Source organism: Rattus rattus, chromosome 15 (genome assembly GCF_011064425.1).
Source record: "Rattus rattus isolate New Zealand chromosome 15, Rrattus_CSIRO_v1, whole genome shotgun sequence".
Taxonomy (NCBI): domain Eukaryota; kingdom Metazoa; phylum Chordata; class Mammalia; order Rodentia; family Muridae; genus Rattus; species Rattus rattus.
The window spans coordinates 44,435,110-44,456,840 of record NC_046168.1 but is presented as its reverse complement, the minus strand read 5'-3'; positions in this window follow the sequence as shown (position 1 = coordinate 44,456,840).

Here is a 21,731-nt window from a genome sequence, read left to right as displayed (position 1 = left end):
GTTTTGCGAAAATGCTTTTTTTTTTTCTTGCTAAAAGCCAAATAGATTCAATGAATATACAGAGAAAATAACTGTGAAAATTGAAGGATTTCAAGCTTAAAATTTGAGGCTGATACTTTTTGCTCTCTAAGTATGTGTGTCCTCTACTCATTTAACTTTACATCCCACAGGGGACAGGTTGAGCTGATTCCAGAATGGTTTGTCTTCTTACGAATCTTTTGTATGCTGAAGGAATACATTTAAGCTTGCAATATAAAGGAGAAGCAGAGGAAGCATTCCACAAAAACTCATCTAAATTTGAATTAATCAATAAGATATAACTTTACAAATCCCCAGCTGTTGATGTTTAAAGCACAGAAAAATTTCAGACTCTTCATATTTCTTCTTTTAAATTTGTGATTATTACAGAACACTAAATGAGTATTTCAGAATCTTCTGCTGCAATATTGACAAGTAAACACATAGCTATCTTTCCATGGTCCTCTGAAAATTTAATGAATTTGAAAAGCCAGATCTTTCAGGATAGTAATTTAGGTAGTATGGGTTATTCAAACTTTGACAGATTCATCATAGAAAAGATGATATAATCCTGTGTACCCTACCAAAATGTCAACTTCTATTAAAATAACTGCCACGGTGACCTCAATAGTGGTTTTACTTCCTCTTTGGAGGCGCCTGCAGTATCTACCTTACGGCATTCTAAAGGAAGAATATACACAGTGCACTAATTCTTAGTTCAAACACATAATCCTCACATCAAGTAGGGAAGATGCCTGGCCTTTTGCTGTCATATATCACTGGAAGGAAAAAAAGAACAGCTTAACTTGGAATAAAATCTCACATGGCACATGGGCAAATTCTTCTGTGAAGTTTGAGATCTGAGTTTTGTGTGGTTGGATGTCAAGTGCTACCTCCCTACCTGTGTTCCTCCAGTGTCTGCCTGAGTACTGCATTCCTCAGATACCTTCCCAGCTGAACTGTTCCCAGGCTTCTCAGGAGCCTGAACTATTCTGAGGGTCTCCATTGTTCTGTGGTAACATCCTGTTTACACTGTCAAGCTTGGAAGTAACATATATTTTTATCTTATTTTCTTTAATTTTACTAAAGCTATAATGTGCCCTAATTTTATTAACCTTCCAATTAAGTAAATTCAGCAAATGTAAAATTTATTTAAAGTTTCCAGGAAATGCTAAAGCACTTTTTATTAAAAAGTTCTCAATTTTTACAGCACAGTAACTTTAATTATAATTAGCTATATCTCATTGTGTAAATTTTTCTTTTTTCTTTTTTTCTTCTTTAATTCTTTTTTACAGTCCAGTCTTTATCCCCTCCCAGTCCACCCTCTGACTGTTCCATATCCCATACCTTCTCCACAACCTCCGCTGTCTCCAAGAGGATGTCCCCACTTCCCCAACCCCCACCAGACCTCCTCACTCCCTGGGGCCTCAAGTCTCTTGAATGTTAGGTGCATCTTCTCTCACTGAATCAAGACCTGGCAGTGCTCTGTTGTATGGGAAGGGAAGAGGGGAGCATAATCAGGTATTGGGGGGCAGGTAAGGACTATTTCATTATTTATAAATATGTGACTTCAAGCCTACCATACAGGAAAGGAATTTATCATCCATTTCTAAAGATTATTATCTTATATGAAATCATATTACCATTAACTACATGAAGGGAATTCCATTGATTACATAGACATATTTAGAGAGATGTGGGCAAAGCTTTACTATGTTTGAAGACATGTAATAGTGACTTGTGGACCCCACTGGAGACAGTTACAAAGTCAGATTACTAATATACCTCTTTTAAGTTTCTAGATACTCATGGGAAGTACATGTGAAACAGGACAAAACTTCTTATATCAACATCTTATAATGTTCATCTTAGAAAAGAAAAAAAAACTAGTTTTGCATTCCTATAGGTGTCCAGGAGAAATGAGGCTTACACACGTTCTTAGGAAGGGGAGTCATTTCTCCAAGCATTTGATAAAAAGAGAAAGGCCTTAGGGAGTCTATCCTATTACAACTGCCCATCAATAGCAGTCACCAAAACATGGACTAAACCATGTGTCCTTCTCATGAGGTCAGAAAGAACCTTGGAGACAATCATGGAGAGCTTCACATATAGTCACGAAATGATGCCTCTAATCACAAGTCACTCTAGTTTGCCAGGCTCTTGTATGTCAGCACAAGCAATCAAAGTAATTTCCCATACTACACTATCACTCGAGCATAAGAATTTAGAGCAATAAAGCTTGGTTATTTTCTCAACTGTGGTTGAGAAAATTTGTAGATTCCAAATACTAAATCATGGAGGGAAAGACCAGGTACAACTATCCTTTCAAATCAGGCATATTCAGTTTTAACTTAGTAAGCACTAAGCTCTGCTTAAAGTAGGTACATAAAACATATAAATATGTATAAATCTAGATGCAGGTAACTGAAATGTTCCATTTCATAATGTTGCTAAAGATAAAATAATACAGTGAACCATCCTGGAGGATATTATTCTTTCAAAAAGTTCAAATATATCTTCTTATTAGGTTAAGATGGGAATCAGCTTGTTGTCTAATGAAGTCTCTGATGACTTACAGGTCTTGTTGACCAGTAACAATGTAGGTCACATCATTCAATTTGGGATTTTGTTTTAGCTCTTCCTGGATAGTTCAAATAATTCTTACCTGCTTGTCAGTTTTCTTTATTTTTGTTGTTGTTGTTGTTTTAAATTTCATATGAAACAAATATCTGTGAAGAGTAAAATTTGTCCACTTTATAGAGGTCTTTAGTAATTTATCATCACTATTTTGTAAATCAGAAAAGAGACTTTTCTTTCTGAGTAAAAGCATATATAATTACATTCAGATTAGCCAAATAGCTGTAATAGAATTGATTCAGTATATTTCATCAATTTGTATTTAATTGCTCTCTGAATCTATACATAAAGTATTTCTGACCTATGAGAAGCAATTCATGCTCATTGACGAAGGTTTTTTTTATAATAATCATTAAGAGCAAAAGGTAAAGAGTATGTACCAAATTACACTATTTTAGGTTGCATTTTATAAAGAGTTGTATGAAGCTGCTTAAAGGAACATCTCCTTTCACAAAATCTAATTAATTACTCATTTTTTTTCACACAACTATGGCAAGGTCATGTGCTGTTTGCTGTTGATGGAAACATGTTATGTAACGCATTGTGACTTTATCTTCTAATAACGAGTTTTAAAAGCTCAGTTGTGAGCTATTCCCTAACAAGAATATTGTGTATATAAATGTCCTCTGCTTCTTTGCTAGTTTGAAAGGCCTGATAGAACCACGGTATTCCTACCTGTGATCTCTTCTGAGACAGCACTCCTCCTCGAGAAAGCTTTATCTCCAGAATGAGAATATAACCACACAAAATTATTTTTAAACTTGCTGGTGATGAATTTATTGCTATAAATCATCATTTTGCTATTCTACATCCTTCCTGGGGAATGCAGCCAGAGGCAATTAACTCTACCTCTTGAAACATGCTAGCATAAAGCCTAAAAGACTCTGAATGTAGTAATTTTTTTTTCAGTTTTATTTCTTCCAATCACCTATAATGACTAGTTGCTTCACTGTTCTCAAAAAAGTGATAAATATCCAAAAACATCTCCTGGTTCTTTCCAGAAATGTGAGATGGCCAAATTTGTGTAACATGATTTTCACTTACATATTAGGAGCTAATTTTGTCAAAATAAAAAATAGCATTTTTGTATAAAAGTTGGCATCAGTGCCTTCTTTATTTATTATTTCACCTTTAGTATTGTATTTAATATTTGAGGTTATAATATAATTACATTATTTCCACCTTTCCCTGACCCCCACCCCCACGTGCTCCCCCGTGCTCTCTTTCAGATTCATAGACTGTTCTCTAACCGTGATTCCTTTTTCATGTCGACATCCCTGCTGCATGCTGCCTGATTTAATTAAAACCTCGTGTTGGTGAAAATGCTGAGGAGCAGAATGCTGTGAAAATCTTGGTTGGGTTATATGGTCTTTGACTTGCAAGGCTTAGATGAAGTCGTTAGTAACTAATAAAAGTCACAATCTAAGCATCTTCATTCTTCATTAGCAGTGTGCACTAACACTGCCTAATCTGAATTTTTCTCTAAATGAATGTAAAATAGAAATGTTCAAATAAGGAAAGCATACAGTCTTTCACAGTCTCTTCCCCCTCATCCCCAGTCCAAAAGACATTGACTTTATCAGTTAAAGGAGGACCAGGGCTCCGTTACCACAATAACAGGGTGGATCACAACAGTCTATAATTCTATTTTCAGGAAATCCATCTTCTTCTGGATTCCAACAGCATCAGGCATGCAAACTGTGTACAGATACACATAGAAGCGAAACATCCACGCACAAAAATTACAAGTAGAATAAATAGAACACACGTCACTTGACTGTGAACGTGGTAAAACTATGTAAAAATATTTTTTTCTTAATCTGAATATATTTGTAGCACAGATAGTGCACGTGGTACATTTAGCTTTACATCACATCATATTATTCATTTGGAGATGGGTTTCTTTGAGAGCTCTGAGACCCAGAAGGACATTAAAATATGGGAGGAGAGCTTGAAAGGGCACAGGCCAGGTTCTCTAGGTTTGAAATTCTGTCACGGAGAAGATTTCTGTATGTTAAAAGCAGACTTGAAGAAAAAGACAGTTTGAATAAAGACAATCACATTTATAATATTGGCAAGGAAATATAAAAATGTTTTCAAGAAAATCGTAAACCTACTTCCTTTTGTTTTTAAAAGCACGGTTTTATTTCCCTTATGGCAAACTTGGGAAAGGAGAGAGTTCGCTGATGCTCGCTCCCGTCATAGCGTGTCATAGCCTGACACAAGGGTTCCGATCTCACCGCTCATTTCCATGCAGTCCTGCAAACAGGCTTCATCTGAAATGGATTCTCAGAAATCTTCTCAAAATTGGAAGGAAAGTCCACCCTTTCTTAAGATTGCCTTTTGCTTCAGCAAATCATGCATTTATTTCTAGATTCTAACCCGCAGACTGCATTTCAGGAATAAGTATTGGCGTAAGAGTTAATGTCAAGGAAGTATTCTGTGGCTTGATTAAATATCAATATCTCGAAAATGTGAAAGGTTAAGGCCTCAGTATTTACCAAGGTAAAGGAGCCAAAGAAATGAAAAGCAAAATTTGTACATATGAAGTTGAGAGCTCAGGAAAACGACATTAGCACCTATGATAGGAAAAACACTGAAGTGTTCAGTCATGAGTAACCCATATGTACATGTTAAATAGCTCTAAATAATTTACATGCCAAGAAGGTATCTATTTATCTTTCTATCTATCTATCTATCTATCTATCTATCTATCTATCTATCTATCTATCTATTATTTTTGAGCAATATGTACCTGCTCCTGCCTCAAGCTTACAAAGCTGCAAGGCTTCGGTCTCAACACCCAATCAAGCTTCAGCAAGGCTGTTGGTGTTCACAGACAAATTGTGGTGAAACTATTTTTTTTTTTTTGGTTCTTTTTTTCGAAGCTGGGGACCGAACCCAGGGCCTTGTGCTTCCTAGGCAAGCGTTCTACCACTGAGCTAAATCCCCAACCCTGTGGTGAAACTATTATGTCACCAAAATGTAGTGATCAGAGTGAGGAGTCCGAGGTGAAAATCCTGAATATTGTCTCACCTCGCATGAAATCACTAGTCTCAACATATGCTTGCTGCTGACTTATTTACAAATACTGGGGTGTTTGTTGTGCTCATTCACTCTTCTGAACATGTATATTAGATGCTATCACATGTAGAAACCCATCTACCTTTCTAATTTGTTTTATGTTTGTTTTGGGAGGGGAGTTGCTGTTTTGATTTGGGTTATATTTTTAAGCATGTAGTTTCTGACAATAAATAATTTAACATTTTAAGAAAAGAAATCATTGATTCAGAGGTATTGAGTGTTTGAAAGGAAATCATGCTCTTACTCTGCTCTGCTCTCCTGCCCTTTGTCCCTGTACCCTCTCTCCCTATCCCCCCCCCTTCCCTCCACGTGCTCATGACTGGCCTCTATTTCTCTACTCTTCTACTCTTCTTCTCTCATTAAACCTCTCCACGTGGAAATTAAAAAACAAGGAAATCATTTAATTTTTCTATCTAAAACATATTTGCCAGGTCAAAGCAGAACTTTGGAAATATAATAAGTATGGTAAATTGTTGATTTAGTGGCAGAAAAAGAATAATCAGGGGATTATTTGCACCAGAAGAGTATTCATGCAGCTTATCTACATTGTATTGAAAAGCATTTTATGAATATGAATCCACAGGAAAAACCTAAAATTGCTTCCTTGTTTACAAATGCCTTTGTCTAAACATGATTGAAGACAGTTTCCAGGGCAGGGGCCTACTTTACACATTTTATGTACTCTTAAAACTCTCATTCTAAATTTCAAAGTTGAAATAAGCAGATTTTTCAACTTTATATGTGTTATTGAACTTTTAAACAAAGATTATAAATCTTACATATTCCTTATTCTATATGTACTCAAAGGAGATTTAAGTAGCTATTGTTACCCAGGCACAACATAAATAACTGTACAGATAGCTTTTAAAGTTTGAAATCTTTCAGCATTCACCCTTTTCCATAAACAGTTTCTACTACTCATTCCTGAGAATGTTATCTACAAAGCAGAATTTAAGAAATATAAAAAACTATAATCTTAAGATGCTGTGTCCAACATATATATTTAGCAAATAAATCTCTATGAAAAGATTTGGGGATTTGTGTGTATGCTTGTGTGTGTGTGTGCATAAAATTATTTTTGATTGCATCATTACTTTACTAAATACGCACTTTTGTAAAAGCTATTATTAAAGAAACAATGCTTTCTAAAACTTTTTATTTTTGATTTGATGTTTTTTTACATATATGAACTTTTAAAAATCTATTTATTTATTTATTCATGCATTCATTCATTCATTCATTCATTCTTCTTTTCATTCTTCTTTTGTACAATACATCCCGGCCTCAGCATCCTCTCCCTCGACTCCTGTCATTCTCCTTCCCATCGCTCCCAGATCCATTGTTTCTTTCGCTGTTTCTCTTCAGAAAAGGGCAGGCCTCCCAGGGATATCAACCAAACACTGCATAGGTATAACAAAATGCTGTAAAACTAGGCACAAGCCCTCATAAGGCTGGCGGAGGCAACACAGTAGGAGAAAAATGGGTCCCAAGAGCAGGTCAAAGAGTCAGCGAAACCTTCATTCCCACTATTAGGAGTTTCACGAAAGCACCAAGCTAACGACCATGACTTACATGCAGAAGACCTAGCGAAGACCTGTGTACGCTCTGTAATGACCACTGTAGTCTCTGTGAGACCCCACGAAATTGATTCTGTGGGCTGTGTTCTCCTGTCCCTTTTGTCCTTGACCCTTCTGTCTTCTACAATCCTCCCTACTCTGTTGTGTGGGGTTCCCAGAGTTCTCCCTAATGTTTGGCTGTGGGTTTTCTACATTTGTTTCCATCAGCTGCTGGAGAAAAACTCTCTGATAATGATAGTATTAGACAGAATATTAGTAGGAATAATTTCATTTACTTCTTGGTGGTTTAATTTTCAAAACATTATTATTTGCTTATTTATTTGGCCATAGCTGTGTTTGGTTCTGTCCAAGCTCTCTGGCGCTTCCAGCTTCATTTTCTAGCTACCCAGGTAGTATCAGGAATGGGCTTCCTCTCATGATGTAGGACTCAGGTTAGACTATTATTGGGTGGCCTCTCACACAAGTTCTGACCCAGCATTGCCCCAGCACATCTTGCTAGCAGAACAGGTTTTAGAACAAAGGCTTTGGGACTGGCTGGGTGTCCCATTCTCACCACTATAAGCCTTGCCTAGTTACAGAAGATGGACAGTTCAGGCTCTCAATGGCTAGTTTCTCAAACTTTTAATCACAGACACATAGATACCACCATGACCTTAAGTGGCAGTGAAGGCCACTCCCATCAATTTGGTTCATCAGCCTGGCTTCAGGCTCAGCATAGACCATAGACATAGAATGGCATTATGCGGTAATGTGGGCTTCAGACATCAACCCAGTCCTCAGCTGTGTCAGGACCACTGACCCCGCACATGGCATTCAGTGGCATCATGTACCATGGTGGGTCTCAAGGAAGTCCAAACCAGGAAGTGAACTATTTTTCATCTCCAGCCTCCTTCATTTCCCATAGTTAGGTCAATCTCTGGGCCAGGTGGCACGCTCAGGGGCTGACTTTGCATCTGTTCCAGGCTTCTGGACACTATCTGACCAACCCTACCTGGCAAAGACATGTTCTACCATCAACCTCAGCCCTCTGTAACATCTACCATTGCCATCATGGCTTCAGTTCTGCCTCTCTCACAACGTGTGCCCTGTTCTGCTATTCCGTCTTTCCTACATCTCCATCACAGTTTGTTCTTCATAGTGGTGCTTTGCCTTGTTACAAGCACAGGGCAGGTCACCCTGAGCATTTTTATGACATGACGTGAAATCAAATATACACATTATATTTCTATATAAAATCAATTGTCTTGCAAATTCTAGTTCTCGGCTTTCACCCAAGTGCCTTTACCTAATATTTACTTTTTAGAGCTAAAGTGTGCAAATTATAGAGCAGGCATTTTTTTCTTTCCACATGTTAAAACATACAGAGTGACTTAGAAGTAATTAGGTTCTATGTTTGTCATAGATGGACTTGCAGACTTGATGAAACTTAAAATCACAGAGTCATACTTCTGAATGTATTCTTAATGCACTGTTGGGGAAAAGCCACCTTCAAAGTGGTGACATTTTCTAAGCAGCCTTACAGATATGCAGACAGGAAAAAGCCTCTTTAGCTTCTTACGTTTCTTGTGCAAGTTGTTCCTGTGGCTAAAGCTGTCTTCCTCTGTTGGCATCATAGTATAGCATCTTTGGCTTTCTCTCTCTTCCTTCCTTCCTTCCTTTCTTTCTTTCTTTCTTTCTTTCTTTCTTTCTTTCTTTCTTTCTTCCTTTCTTTCTCTCTCTTTTTTCTTTCTTTCTTTTTTGCCTGCTTACTTGCTTGCTTGCTTATTTATTTTAAACAGCCAAGTGTTTTGTAATCTACTTACAACTGGCAGCATTAACTTGTTTAAAATACATATAAGACACATTTCCTTCTTAAAAGAACGATTAGGATTTTTTTAATGGCAGATAACAAATAAGGCTGCCTAGTGAAAGATGAGAGCAGAAAAAGAACATCCTCCTTTTCAAAGAGGACAATTACCTTCTGCTTTCAATTTTCACTTGATAGTCATACTGTTAATGATGCCTGCTTTGTTTCCCAAATTCGGACCTATGGGGTTAGTATTAATATAGCACAAAGACTGAGAAATTCTATTCTAAACTTCATCCATTAGGATGGCTAAACAAAACGATGTGCCAAAATATCTGAATTTCTAAAATTCTTTTTTATTGGATATTTTTGCATTTACATTTCAAATGTTATCTCATTTCCCCCCTACCCCTGCTTCTATGAGGACGCTCCCCCTTCCATCTACCCACTCCCACATCACCACTCTGGCATTCCCATACACTGGGGGAATTGAGCCTTCACAAGACCAAGACTTCTCTTCCTATCATCCTCTGATACATATGTGGCTAGTGCCACTGGTTCCTTCATGTATAATCTTTGGTTGCTGGTTTAGTCCTTTAAGACCTCTGCAGAGACTGGTCGGTAGATATTGTTCTTTCTATAGGGTAGCAAATCCGTTCAGCTCCTTCAGTTCTTTCTCTATCTCCTCCATTGGGATCCCAGTGCTCAATCCAATGGTTAGATACAAGCATCCTCATCTGTATTTGTCAGGCTCTGGCACAGCCTCTCAGGAGACATCCATATCAGGCTCCTGTCAGCAAGTACTTCTTGTCATCAATAATAGTGACTGGTTTTGGTGGCTGCATATGGGATGGATCCCCAGATGGGGCAGTCTCTAGATAACCTTTTCTTCAGTCTCTTCTCCACTCTAAATTCTTAGCAGTAGTGTGTATATAAGTATGTTCAGTGTAGCAAAATAGAGCCAATAATTTCTTATTAGAGGAGCTGATTTATTCATTCATTCATTTGTCCATCTTACATCATTGTTAAGGGTAAGGTTCACAACCAAAACAATGGTTCTTTGACTTTTTAATGAAGAACAAAACTCAACTATTTTCTAGAGATTTCCAGGCCCTTGACACTTGTTTGAGATTGCTTTGTGCACTCAGAAGTTAATAGAATCTCAATGTAGAAGACTATTGCTGGACTTCCCTATTGTATAAGCCAAACTAATAAACCCACTTTCAATATACATATATTGATTCTGTTCAAGAACAATATAGTAAGGACTCTCTGGAGAACTCTATAATAAGGTGTTTCGGGAAAGCCTACTCTCCTGGAGAAGTGTGAACCCATAGGAATCAATAAAACATTGAGATTCTTATTTTACTCACTGTCTGTATCAGCTCACCACTAACAACGCTAACCATGATTCTTAGGACCTACTCATAAGGAGCCACTTACTTCTTGTACAGCAGGTATTTGGATCTGTACACACACATCTATTGTGAAGGAACATAAGCCTTATTAACATTTCTGAAAAAAGTATCTAGACCAGAAACCGTGGAGTTACAGGAATATTCTAGAAACAATGTGAGGTTAGAATATACATTTTAAGCAAGACTTTGGTTATTTTTCCTTTCTTCTTCTTTTATTATGTTTTTATTGGATATTTTTTATTTACATTTCAAATGTTATTACCATTCCTGGTTTCCCATCCATAAGCCCCCTATCGCATCCCTCTCCCCTTCTTCTATAGGGTATTCCTCCTCCCCATCTACACCCCCTCCTGCCCCCCCCAACATTCCCCTACACTGTGGGGTCCAGCCTTGGCAGGACCAAGAGCTTCTCCTTCCATTGGTGCCCAACAAGGCCATCCTCTGCTACATATTCAGCTGGAGCCATAGGTATATTCATGTAGAGTCTTTGGGTAGTGGTTTAGTCCCTGGGAGTTCTGGTTGGTTGGAATTGTTGTTCTTATGGGGTTGCAAGCACCTTCAGCTCCTTCAATCCTTTTTCCAATTCCTACAATGGGTACCTGGATCTCAGTTCAATGGTTTGCTGCTAACAGTCACCTCTGTATTTGACATGCTCTGGCTGTGCCTCTCAGGAGACAGTTATATCAGGCTCCAGTTAGCATGCACTTCTTAGCTTCATCAATATTATCTAGTTTTGGTGGCTGTATATAAATATGGACTTTGGTTTTCATGCAGATCAATATCACAGAAGTAGACATCTTCTACATAAGCCCCATAGGATGGGAACTAGAAAAAAGTAGCTTCTTAAATCACAATATAAAGTTGTTGTTTCTGTCTAGCAAACAACTCTACTCTACTGGTTTAATATTTACATCATTGTAAACACTTAAAATAAGATTAACTAGAGTAAATTTCATTGAGTAATTGTTTCTTGCCTTCCTTCATATCCTCTTGTTATGAATATCAATATTGACCAGGGAGTAGATAATTAAAAACAAAATGAAGCAATTCATTGGTTGTTTTTTGTCTTCTGATTTTTTTATTATTTCTTTGAGCATATCCAATTTCTTCTTATTCTAGTTTTTATAGAATTTGTTTCTTGCTTGTCAGATATCATAGCATCAAGTAATCTAACAAGTGATAATCCACTGACTGGGAGGCAAAATCAAGCAGAGGGATACAAAGGGGGAAGGAAAGAAAAGGGGGTATAAAGGGATGGAGGAGAGAAAAAGAGTAAGCAGGGAAGGGAGAGGATATGAGAGAGAAAGAAGGAAGAGAATAACAATTAGTGGGGGAGGGGAACATGAATTCGAAGGAAAGCCTGAAGAGTTTAAAGGGAGAAGGAGAGCAGAGAAACATCCTATTCTAATTATGAACTCGAAAAACCCTCAACAGGTAAAAAATTGATAACATTTAACAACCACCATCAACAGTTCTGGATATAACCATACTACACTGATATCCAGAGTGCCAGATCTTAACAAAATATTAGATACTCCAACTAGGTTGAAAAACATCAAAATGAGGAATGAGATTAGAATGAATTACACAAATGTCTTTGTTAAGTAATACTGGAGTTATTTTAATCTCTAAATTGAACAGTGCTGAGAAGTCGGATTAGTTTGACTGTTTATTCTAAGCCTCAAAAATTATTTCATCCATCAAATGAACTTGTTTGTAATATTCAATGTATTTATTCATGGGTTTTTGGATGCAAAACCTAGGTAGGTCCATATAGAAACTATAGAGTTTCTATAATAAACTCTATCCTGTATCAACATTCTCTCCCCTTGTAGGTTGTCCTTAAAATCAGTATCTGTAACTTTGAAACTTCTTGGTCCTATATTAATCCCAGCAAGGTAAGGGCACCATATGCATTAAATCCAACATGTATCTTTACCTGACTGCTTTTATAATAATATTTTTGAAGTTAAAGAATTATCACTGTATATAATGATATTTTTAAAAGATGTATGAAATATACTTTATATCTATAATGTGATTGTACTATGGGCAGATGCTGTTTCTGTCCCCGGTAACATTTTGAATTCTATTGGCAGAATCCTGACCTGTTTTTACTTATCATGTCCCTGTGACTTAGAATCTATTATTATGAACAATACATTGATTAATGTGGTCAAGCATTTTTAATGATATTTACACTAATTAAATCCCCACTGTGTACCCAAATGTGTATCCAAATATATATTTCCAAGGAAATATATGTACGCATGTAATACAGTGTTTCATAGTATATAATTGTAACATAATTGCACACATTTATGAATTGTAATACTGAACTATATTTTTCTACACATTTATGAATATTAAAAACCATAATTGTTTATTTATATATGAATAAAATATATGAATTTGACACTATATCTTATATGAGAGCATATATTTTTCAAACTAGAATTTTTCCAAATCTAGAAATAATATGCAAGATAAAATTCATTTAAATTTAAAACATGGAAAAATAGTCTACTGTCTTTCCTAACCACCCAAGCCATAATTTTAACACTAAACCTAAATGAAACAATGCTTTTCACATATAATATGCTAACCTGGAAAACTCATCATTTGTTTTTTAGTCAAAAGAACTTGATATATATTAGCCATTGGAAGTTAAACTGCTAGTAAAAATTAAAATTCACCAGATTAAATATTTTTTAAATTACCTTTCCAATATAATCATGTTTTTCATGTATACCTCTTTCTCAAAGCCATAAATCATTATCTTCCTAAAAATTTCCCCAATGGTCTGTTCTTCAAGACTTGTAAGAGACAACACTGCCTTAGGCTGGGCTTCTATTGCTCTGCACCTGTAAGTTTCAAGCCAGTTAACTTTTAGCCCAGAAGAAATAAAATATTCGACTTAATAAATTTGCGAAAAATGCATGGAAACCCCAAGAAATTCCTACGATAGTTCTAAATCTTCTTGGAGCGTATTTCATAGTCCCTGAGCTGTGAGCATGTTTGAAGATAAAGCAGTCTGGTGGAGGCAAAATGAAACCTTTACTCACATCTGCCAGCTAATAGACGGATAAAACGCTCCAGCTGCCAGGGTAAGTATTAATCACTCGAAAAGGGGGAAATTGTATTAATCTCTTGTGCATGCTCTGTTTATATATGAGTACTATTTATGCATTGTATGCCATGTTTTTTGCTAAAATAACCCTGCCCTGGATAAGCCATGAGGAAGTTTTGTGACTGGAAATAATTCATACATTACGTAAGTTTAGTGTTAGCATACGTTACTGATAGAGAAATGCCAGTTGTATTGTTAAATGCAAAGAATCAGAAGAGTAACTGAAATATAAACTCTGGTTTTCCTTAAAGAAGACAGGAAATAAGAAGATTTCAAAGTTCTCAAATATAGCTATACAAAACATTTTCAACAAGGGCAATACCAACTTAGTTGTATTACACTGGACTACATTTTAACCGTATTATTAGGAATATAGTTTAAACAGTTTTAATTTCAGCCTCAAACAATGCTATTTTTTTCAAATCAGAGTTACCAAAACCTGAGAACTTGTAAATGTGCAGATGATTCTCTGTCCCCACAAGAGAGGATTTCTGTTCTATGATTGGCATCTCAGGTAGCCCCTGCGAGTCCTTCAGGAAGGCCATGTCCTGACTCAATGTTATGGAGGGCCAGGATGTTTTTAACTTTTTTTTATGTGTCTGAGATGTATGTACAACCAGCTCCCCAAAAGATCAGCAAGTTGCAGGGAAGCAATGAGATAAATGACTGTTGAATCTGGCTCTCAGCAGTTAGAATTCTTTTTTTTTTTTTTTTTTTTTTTATTAGAATTCTTTTACATTTTGAGAATTTAATCCTCCTCCCTCCTCCATAAGGTGTTCCCTCCCCAATTTCTCTGTTCACTGGGGATTCAGTCTTAGCTCCATTCTCTAGGATTTAAATTCTATACTAAAAACCTCTTTTTCCCTAATGGCATTGTTGTATATGGGGTCTCGAGCCTTCAAGCTCTTCAGTTCTTTTTGTTCCTTCAGCATGGGTCCATTCTCCAGTTCACACATTCTGGCTGTGTCTAAGCAGTTAGAACACCCTTTAAACTAAAACCTCTTTCTCCACTCAGAGAGAGAGAGAGAGAGAGAGAGAGAGAGAGAGAGAGAGAGAGAGCATTAATGTTGCTCTAATGTACTTGTATTTAGGGCTGACCATTTGGGATTGGACAACTTGTTTATAAGCTTATCTCTGGAGAAAATGGATTTTCCCTTTCTCATCAGCTGTTCATTGCTTATAGTTCTTTATATCAAGATGGGCACTTGGGAAATGTTCCCCATATACTTTGGCACGTTGACTAGTGTTGTGATCACACATTCCTGCTTTAAGCAACCATACTATTGAGAGTTCACAAGCACTCCTGTCCTGTCTAGAAGATGCTATTTATATCAGATAGCATCCTGGTCCTATGCCTCTCACAATCTTCTGTCACCCCTTCCATAATGTCCCTTAAGTCTTAGGTGTATAGGTTGCATTGCTGTCATATATATTATTTTGATATGTTATTTTGATATATATTTTGATAATTTCTGTATTTTTGATTAGTTGTAGATTTGTTTGGGAGTCTCTGTCTACTGCGAAAAAGATGTCTCATCAATATGGGATTAAAGGTACATATTTTATTAGGTTTAAAAAAATAAAAATTGAGAATACATACAGTTAGGAATTCTATTTGTTTAGGAAAATGGTGGTAGTAGGATCTCCTTTAGGGAACCAATATGGAAGACTTAGAGGAATGACTGATGGAGCTGAAGGGCTGGTTCATTGCAGTGGGCACATGTGTACTAGAGGGCTACCTTTTATGGCCTCAGTGGGCGAGGATGAGCTTAATCCTATGGAAACTTAATGGCCCAGGGAAGAGGGATGCTGGTGGGCTGAGGTGGGGGGTGGATGGGCAGGTAGGGGAGCACCCTCTCAGAGGCAGGGGAAGGGGGATGGGTGAAGAACTTGGAGAAGGGGTGAAACTTTTGAAATGTAAATAAATAAATTATAAAAGAGAATAGACAAACAAAATATGTTATATTTACACAAGGAATATTACTCGGTTATTAAGAACAATAATATCATGAAATTTTGAGGTAAATAGACAGAACTAGTAAAGCTCATCCTGAGTGAGGGGAGGAGAAATGAGAGAGAACTGGAATCAGTGGTGAGGAGCATCTCTGGGATGAGGTGGAAACTCGCAGGAATCTATGAGGAGACCCTAGCTAATACTCCAAGAAATAGGGATATGGAACCTCGAAGATCCACTTCTGTAACCAGGCAAGACTTAACAATAGAGAAATGCAGATACTAACCCAGCCAGGAAACCATCAAGCTACATTTTTTCCTGCTTACAAGATGTGCAGGGATAAAGTTGGAGCAAAAACTGAGGGACTGGCCAACCAATCACTGGTCCAACTTGAGACCCATTCCATGAGAGAGAGAGAGAGCCCATATCTGACACTATTGATGATATTATGCTATATTTACTGGCAGTACCCTAGCATAACTGTCATCTGAGAGGCTTCTCCCAGCAGCAGATGGAAATGGATGGAGAGATCCGCAGCCAAACACTGGGTGGAGTTCAGTAATCTTGTGGAAGATAGAGAGGAAGGGATTGAAGGAGCCAGAGAGATCAAGGACACTACAGGAAAAGCTACAGAACTGGCTAACCCTGACCTGTGGGCTTCACTGAGACTGAACCACCAGCCAGAGAGCATTCATGGACAGACTAACCCCCTTCTCAGGTGTAACAGCTAAGCAGCTTAATCTTCATGTGAGATCCCTAAGGACAGGAGAAGGTGCTGTCTCTGACTCTCTGTTGCCTGCTTTGGATCTTTTCTCCTAACTGGGACGCCTTGTTTAGACTCAACGGAAGATGCATCTAGTCCTACTGCAACTTGGTATGTCAAGGCTGGATGATATCCACGGGAGGACTCCTGTTCTCTGAGGAGAAAGGGAGGGATGATGAGGGAAGGAAGGAGAGGGGAAAGGAAGTGACTGGTTGGAGAGGAGGGAGGGCATGTTAAGTAAATAAATGAAATAAAAAAGAATGTTGGGGAAAGAAAACAATGATTCAAATACTTATAATGTTTTTCAGAGTGGCAGCTGTGTATATGCCTGATCCGATAGGATACTATAGTCTCATAGTTTCAGGAACTGGCTTCTTAAGTCATGAAATGTGCTTCAATTTCAAATATAATATAGAGAAACACCAGAATCAAAATTTATGTACGTATTTTCTTTAAAAACCAAAACCAAACAAACAAAAACAAACTTTATCTTAGTTTCAAGGATATGTGGCACCTTAAAATGAAAGGACAAAAGGGTGAAAAATAGTATTGCAAACAAATGAGATAGGAAGCAAGCAGGTGCTGCCATCCTAGTAACTGACAATGTAGATTTCAATGTAATACTAATCAGAAAGGACAAAGAATGCCCAAAATTCTAATCAAATGATAAATTAATCAAGAAAATAGTACATACTAAGTATTTATGCACTAAACCCTGGGGCAACCAGTTTCATAAAAATTATTCTAATGACATCAAAGATCCTAGTTAACAAAACTTGATAATAGCAGATGATATATAAATTACCTGGGCAAAATAAAATGAACAGAGATATAACCCACAAATAAATGATATCTTACATCGATGAACCTAATATATACCTTCGGAAAATTCCATCAAGTTCCAAAGAGTACACATCTTACACCAGCTGCCCAGACAAGCCTCTTTACAGTAGACCATATTCTGGGACACAAAGGATACCATAGCAAATACAAACAATTTAAATAATCCAATAGAATCTACCCAATTATTACATAATAAAACTTTAAAATGGCATAAATAAGACACTAGTAAATGAGTAAATGAACTCATAGATTTAAACAATGTATTACCAAATGAGAGAAAAGTCAAAGAAGAGATATGTAAAGAAATAAATATTTATGAAAATAAAAACATTGCAGTAGAGCATCTGAGACACATTTAAAATACTTCTAATTTTATTTTTATTGAATATTTTTATTTAATTTTATTTAATTTTTATTGAATATTTATTATTTCAAATGTTATCCCCTTTCCTGATTTTCCGTCCATAAACTCCCTATCCTATCCCCTTCCCCCTTCTTCCATCCATTTTTATTATAATCCTAGAAATACTAGATGGAGCAATAAAGCAAGAGAAAAATAAAGCCGAATAAGTAGAGAAATAAGTAATTATTTCTATTTGTAGATAATATAATTTTTACATAACAGATGCCAAAAAATTCACCAGAAAACTTCAAAATTAGCCCACAATTTCAGCAAAGAACATGGCACAAAATCAACTTACAACAGCTGGTAATCATTCCATACACCAACAATAAATAAGCAGGGAAAAGCTCATGGGCCATTCTCATTTACAATAGCATCAAGACAATGAAATGTCTTAAAATAAACCTAAGAATATGAAAGACCTCTACAATAAAAAAAAAATCTTCAAATCTCTGAAAAGAGAGAGATGGAGAAAAACACTAAAAAAAATTAAATGGCATTCTCTGTTCATGGATCAATACTATTAATGTTGTAGTAATGACCATTCCATCAAAAGGAACTCACAAATTTACTGTAATCAATATAGCCACACCATTATTCACAGAAATAGAGTCGGGGGGGGGATCTGAAATTCACATGGAACCAGATAATGCTCTAGAAACCCAAATCAATTCTGAACAAAAAGACTACTAAAGGTATTGCTATACCAAGCTTCAAGATACATAACAAGACTCTAATAATAAAAATGATATTGTACTGATGTAAAAACATACATGTAGACCAGTGTAACAAAACCGGATACTGAAATATGTGTATTTGTAATTATAGTTATCTGATATTTGACAAAGAAGTCAAACATACATACTGCAGAATACACAGAGAACATAAAATCAAAGAAGCAAGAAAACAAATTACCCAATTAAAAATGAGCTAGGAATCTAAACAGAGACATCTCAATAGAAGAAATAAGGTGGGGTGTGGGGGTTGTGCAGATGCGTTGGGGTGTGTGGGGGTGTAGGAACATCCTCTTGGAGGCAGGGAAGAGAAATGGGATGAGGAACTGTCAGAGGGCAGAAAGGGATGGGGATTGCAACTGGATGGTAAAACAAAAAGATTATAGATAATAATAAAAATTTTCAAAAAGTTTTTGTCCATAGCAATTATTGAAATAGAAAATAAAATTTGAGATTTTATCTCATTCCATTCAGAAAGGCTAAGATCAACAAAACAACATCTGTTGGTGAGGCAGTACAGAAAGGGGAATTTTCATTCAGTGTTGGTACAGCCACTGTGGAAATCAGTACAGAGAATCCTCAAAAACTAAAATTAAATCTACCACATAATTAAAGTATACCATTCCATGTCATATATTCAAAAGGCTTGAGATCCTATTTCACAAATACTTGCTCAGCAATATTTATTTCTGCCTTTCACAATTGGAAAAAAATCAGCAGACGGGTAGATATTGAAAATGCAGTGAGTATACACAATGGGATATTATCTAGTTGTTAAGAAAAATGAAATAATTAAATTTTCAGGTAAATGGATGGACCTAGAAAAGAGTATATTAAATGAGGTAACTCATAACCAGAAAGACAAATGTCACATATTCTCTTTAATCTAAAGGTCCTAGCTCAAAATCTTCGGATGTGATTATGCAACATAGAGTAAGTGTAGAAACCAGGAGAGTACAAATGGTATATGGGGGTGGGAGTCTTGAGAGGAGTCTGACTAGAGAGGGGAACAATAAAATGGGAAATTAAATAAAAGAGGAGGATTCACTTGGACAGAAGGAACATCAAGACTGAAGGAAAGGGGAAGAGAAAAGAAAAATAACACCAAGTTTGCATATTATAAAGCCTTGAGAAACTTCATTATTTTTCTTAAAATTGTGTGTGTTGTGTGTGTGTGTGTGTGTGTGTGTGTGTGTGTGTGTGTGTGTACCAGACAGACACAAGAACTCCTCCAAATGGTTGTTCAAGGTAGTCTAAGTGCCACAAACAGTAGAGACCATTGATGTCTTTGTTTGCTTCCCAGAGGTTGAAGTTAAGCACATATTGCTGAAGATACGGCACACTTAGGACTCACGATTCAGATGATTCAAGGTAGATCAAACAGGAAAGCCTCCTTCCATCTGTAAACTGTTATACCAGAAAATATGTGCAAGCTGCTAAGGGAGGGAAGTAATAAATAATTTTATCCAGCAGCAACACCTTTGAACTACAGTGACAAGCAAGACAAGATACCCACATCCGTAGAGGTGTAATAAGTACTCAAGTTAACAGACAGCTGCCTAATTGGACGTAAGACTCACTCAGCCATAGGAAGATCATGCCTAGTACTAGAAACCTAGGCAATTTCCTGGAGCTAGTGAGGTCATGGATTTTAGACTTTATTAATGCCAATTTTCTAAACCAGGATAATTCCTAAGAATGCCCTAAATCTTATCCTTAAAACTTACAGAAGGTAGAATATGATATAATTATATTTTAATTAAAATGTATTTAAACAGTGAAATTCTTCATAAGTAGATGAACAAAAAGCCAAGTACAAAATACATAAATTCAAGAAAATGCATAAACAACCAAAATAAAAACCTTAATTTAACTCATAAACATTCCAACAATGATAGGGAATGAGAAAAAAAGAGTTTCACATAAAAGTATCATACAAAAAAACAGAATTTGATTAAAAAAATTTACTTATCATTCAAAGAATTTGCCAGTGGTAGAGCACTTGCCTAGGAAAAGACTATGGAAAAAAAAAGAAACCAAAAAAATAAATAAATAAATAAATAAATAAATAAATAAATCCAAACAAATGAGCTAGAACTAAGTCCAACAAAGGCAATATAGTGAAAAAGATAGCCTTAGGAATAAATATTTATAAGATGACTTGGTTTGACCTCAACCTGAATGTTCTTTAGAAGGCTTTCTGTTGACCTCAATTTTCACAAAGGATATTTTTAATTTAAAATTTTCTCACAATATATTTTATCATGCTTTTCTTAAATTCTCCCAGATTTTCCCCACATCTCTCTCTACTCACCCAACTTTATGTTCTCTATCCCCTCATCTCTTTCCTCTTTCTCTCTCGCTGTCAAAAGACCATCAAAAAGCACTTTGTTAGAAAACTTACAGCTACAGTGTTTTCTCCGTTTTGCTGAAATGTAAACCTTCTCCAGGTTCCTCCTAATAGAATATCCATGGAATCTTGCACAAGGATTTAAGATTGTTGTAGAACAGTTGATTGTGTTTGACATGGTTAAGCTTAGTTGTATTGAGTTGCCAAATACAAAACTGAAATAGCCACAAAAAAAAAAAAAAAAAAAAAAAAGTTAGTAATCTCAGAATTTTTGCAGTGTGGTATTTTCTACCTGGTAACTACTGGGAATATAGCTATCACATGCTTATTCCACACAACTGGCTGGAAAAAAGTGAACCTTCTCTAATTTAAAGCTATTAGAAAACTCATTTGGAGATCATACATGTAATGTATTGGCTCATATCTTTTTGTATGGCCATTGCATATTAGAATTGCAATTAGAAGATTTTGGTTTTCTCCTGGGTATCATCATGCTAATTTTAGGATTTGAATATTACAGTCATACTAAAGTTATATTAAAGCAAATAATGCCTGACATGACTATATTCGAAACAAACTGCGAGACTTTAGAAACTCAAATGACTAAAATACAATAGCAACTAGAATACTATATAATAAAAAGAAAAATGAGAATATATATCTATTTTTAAATTTTTATACACAATATTTTGATCATATTCTTCCTTATCTCCAAACTCTTCATAGATCCTTCTCAACTCATCCACCCTAGTCATCTTCTTTCACTGTCTTAAAAAATAAAACAATACAAATACAATCAAATTGGGAAAAAACAAAAGGAACAATAAATACATGGATTCCACTTTGTATTGACTCCTCAATCGGAAGCATGTTCCGGAGAGTGGTTGATATAACCAGACCAGTGGAAGGGGAAGCCCTTGGTCCTGCCAAGACTGAACCCCCAGTGAACATGATTGTTGCAGGGAGGGCAGTAATGGGGGGAGGATGGGGATGAGAACACCCATATAGAAGGGAAGGGGGAGGGGTTAGGGGGA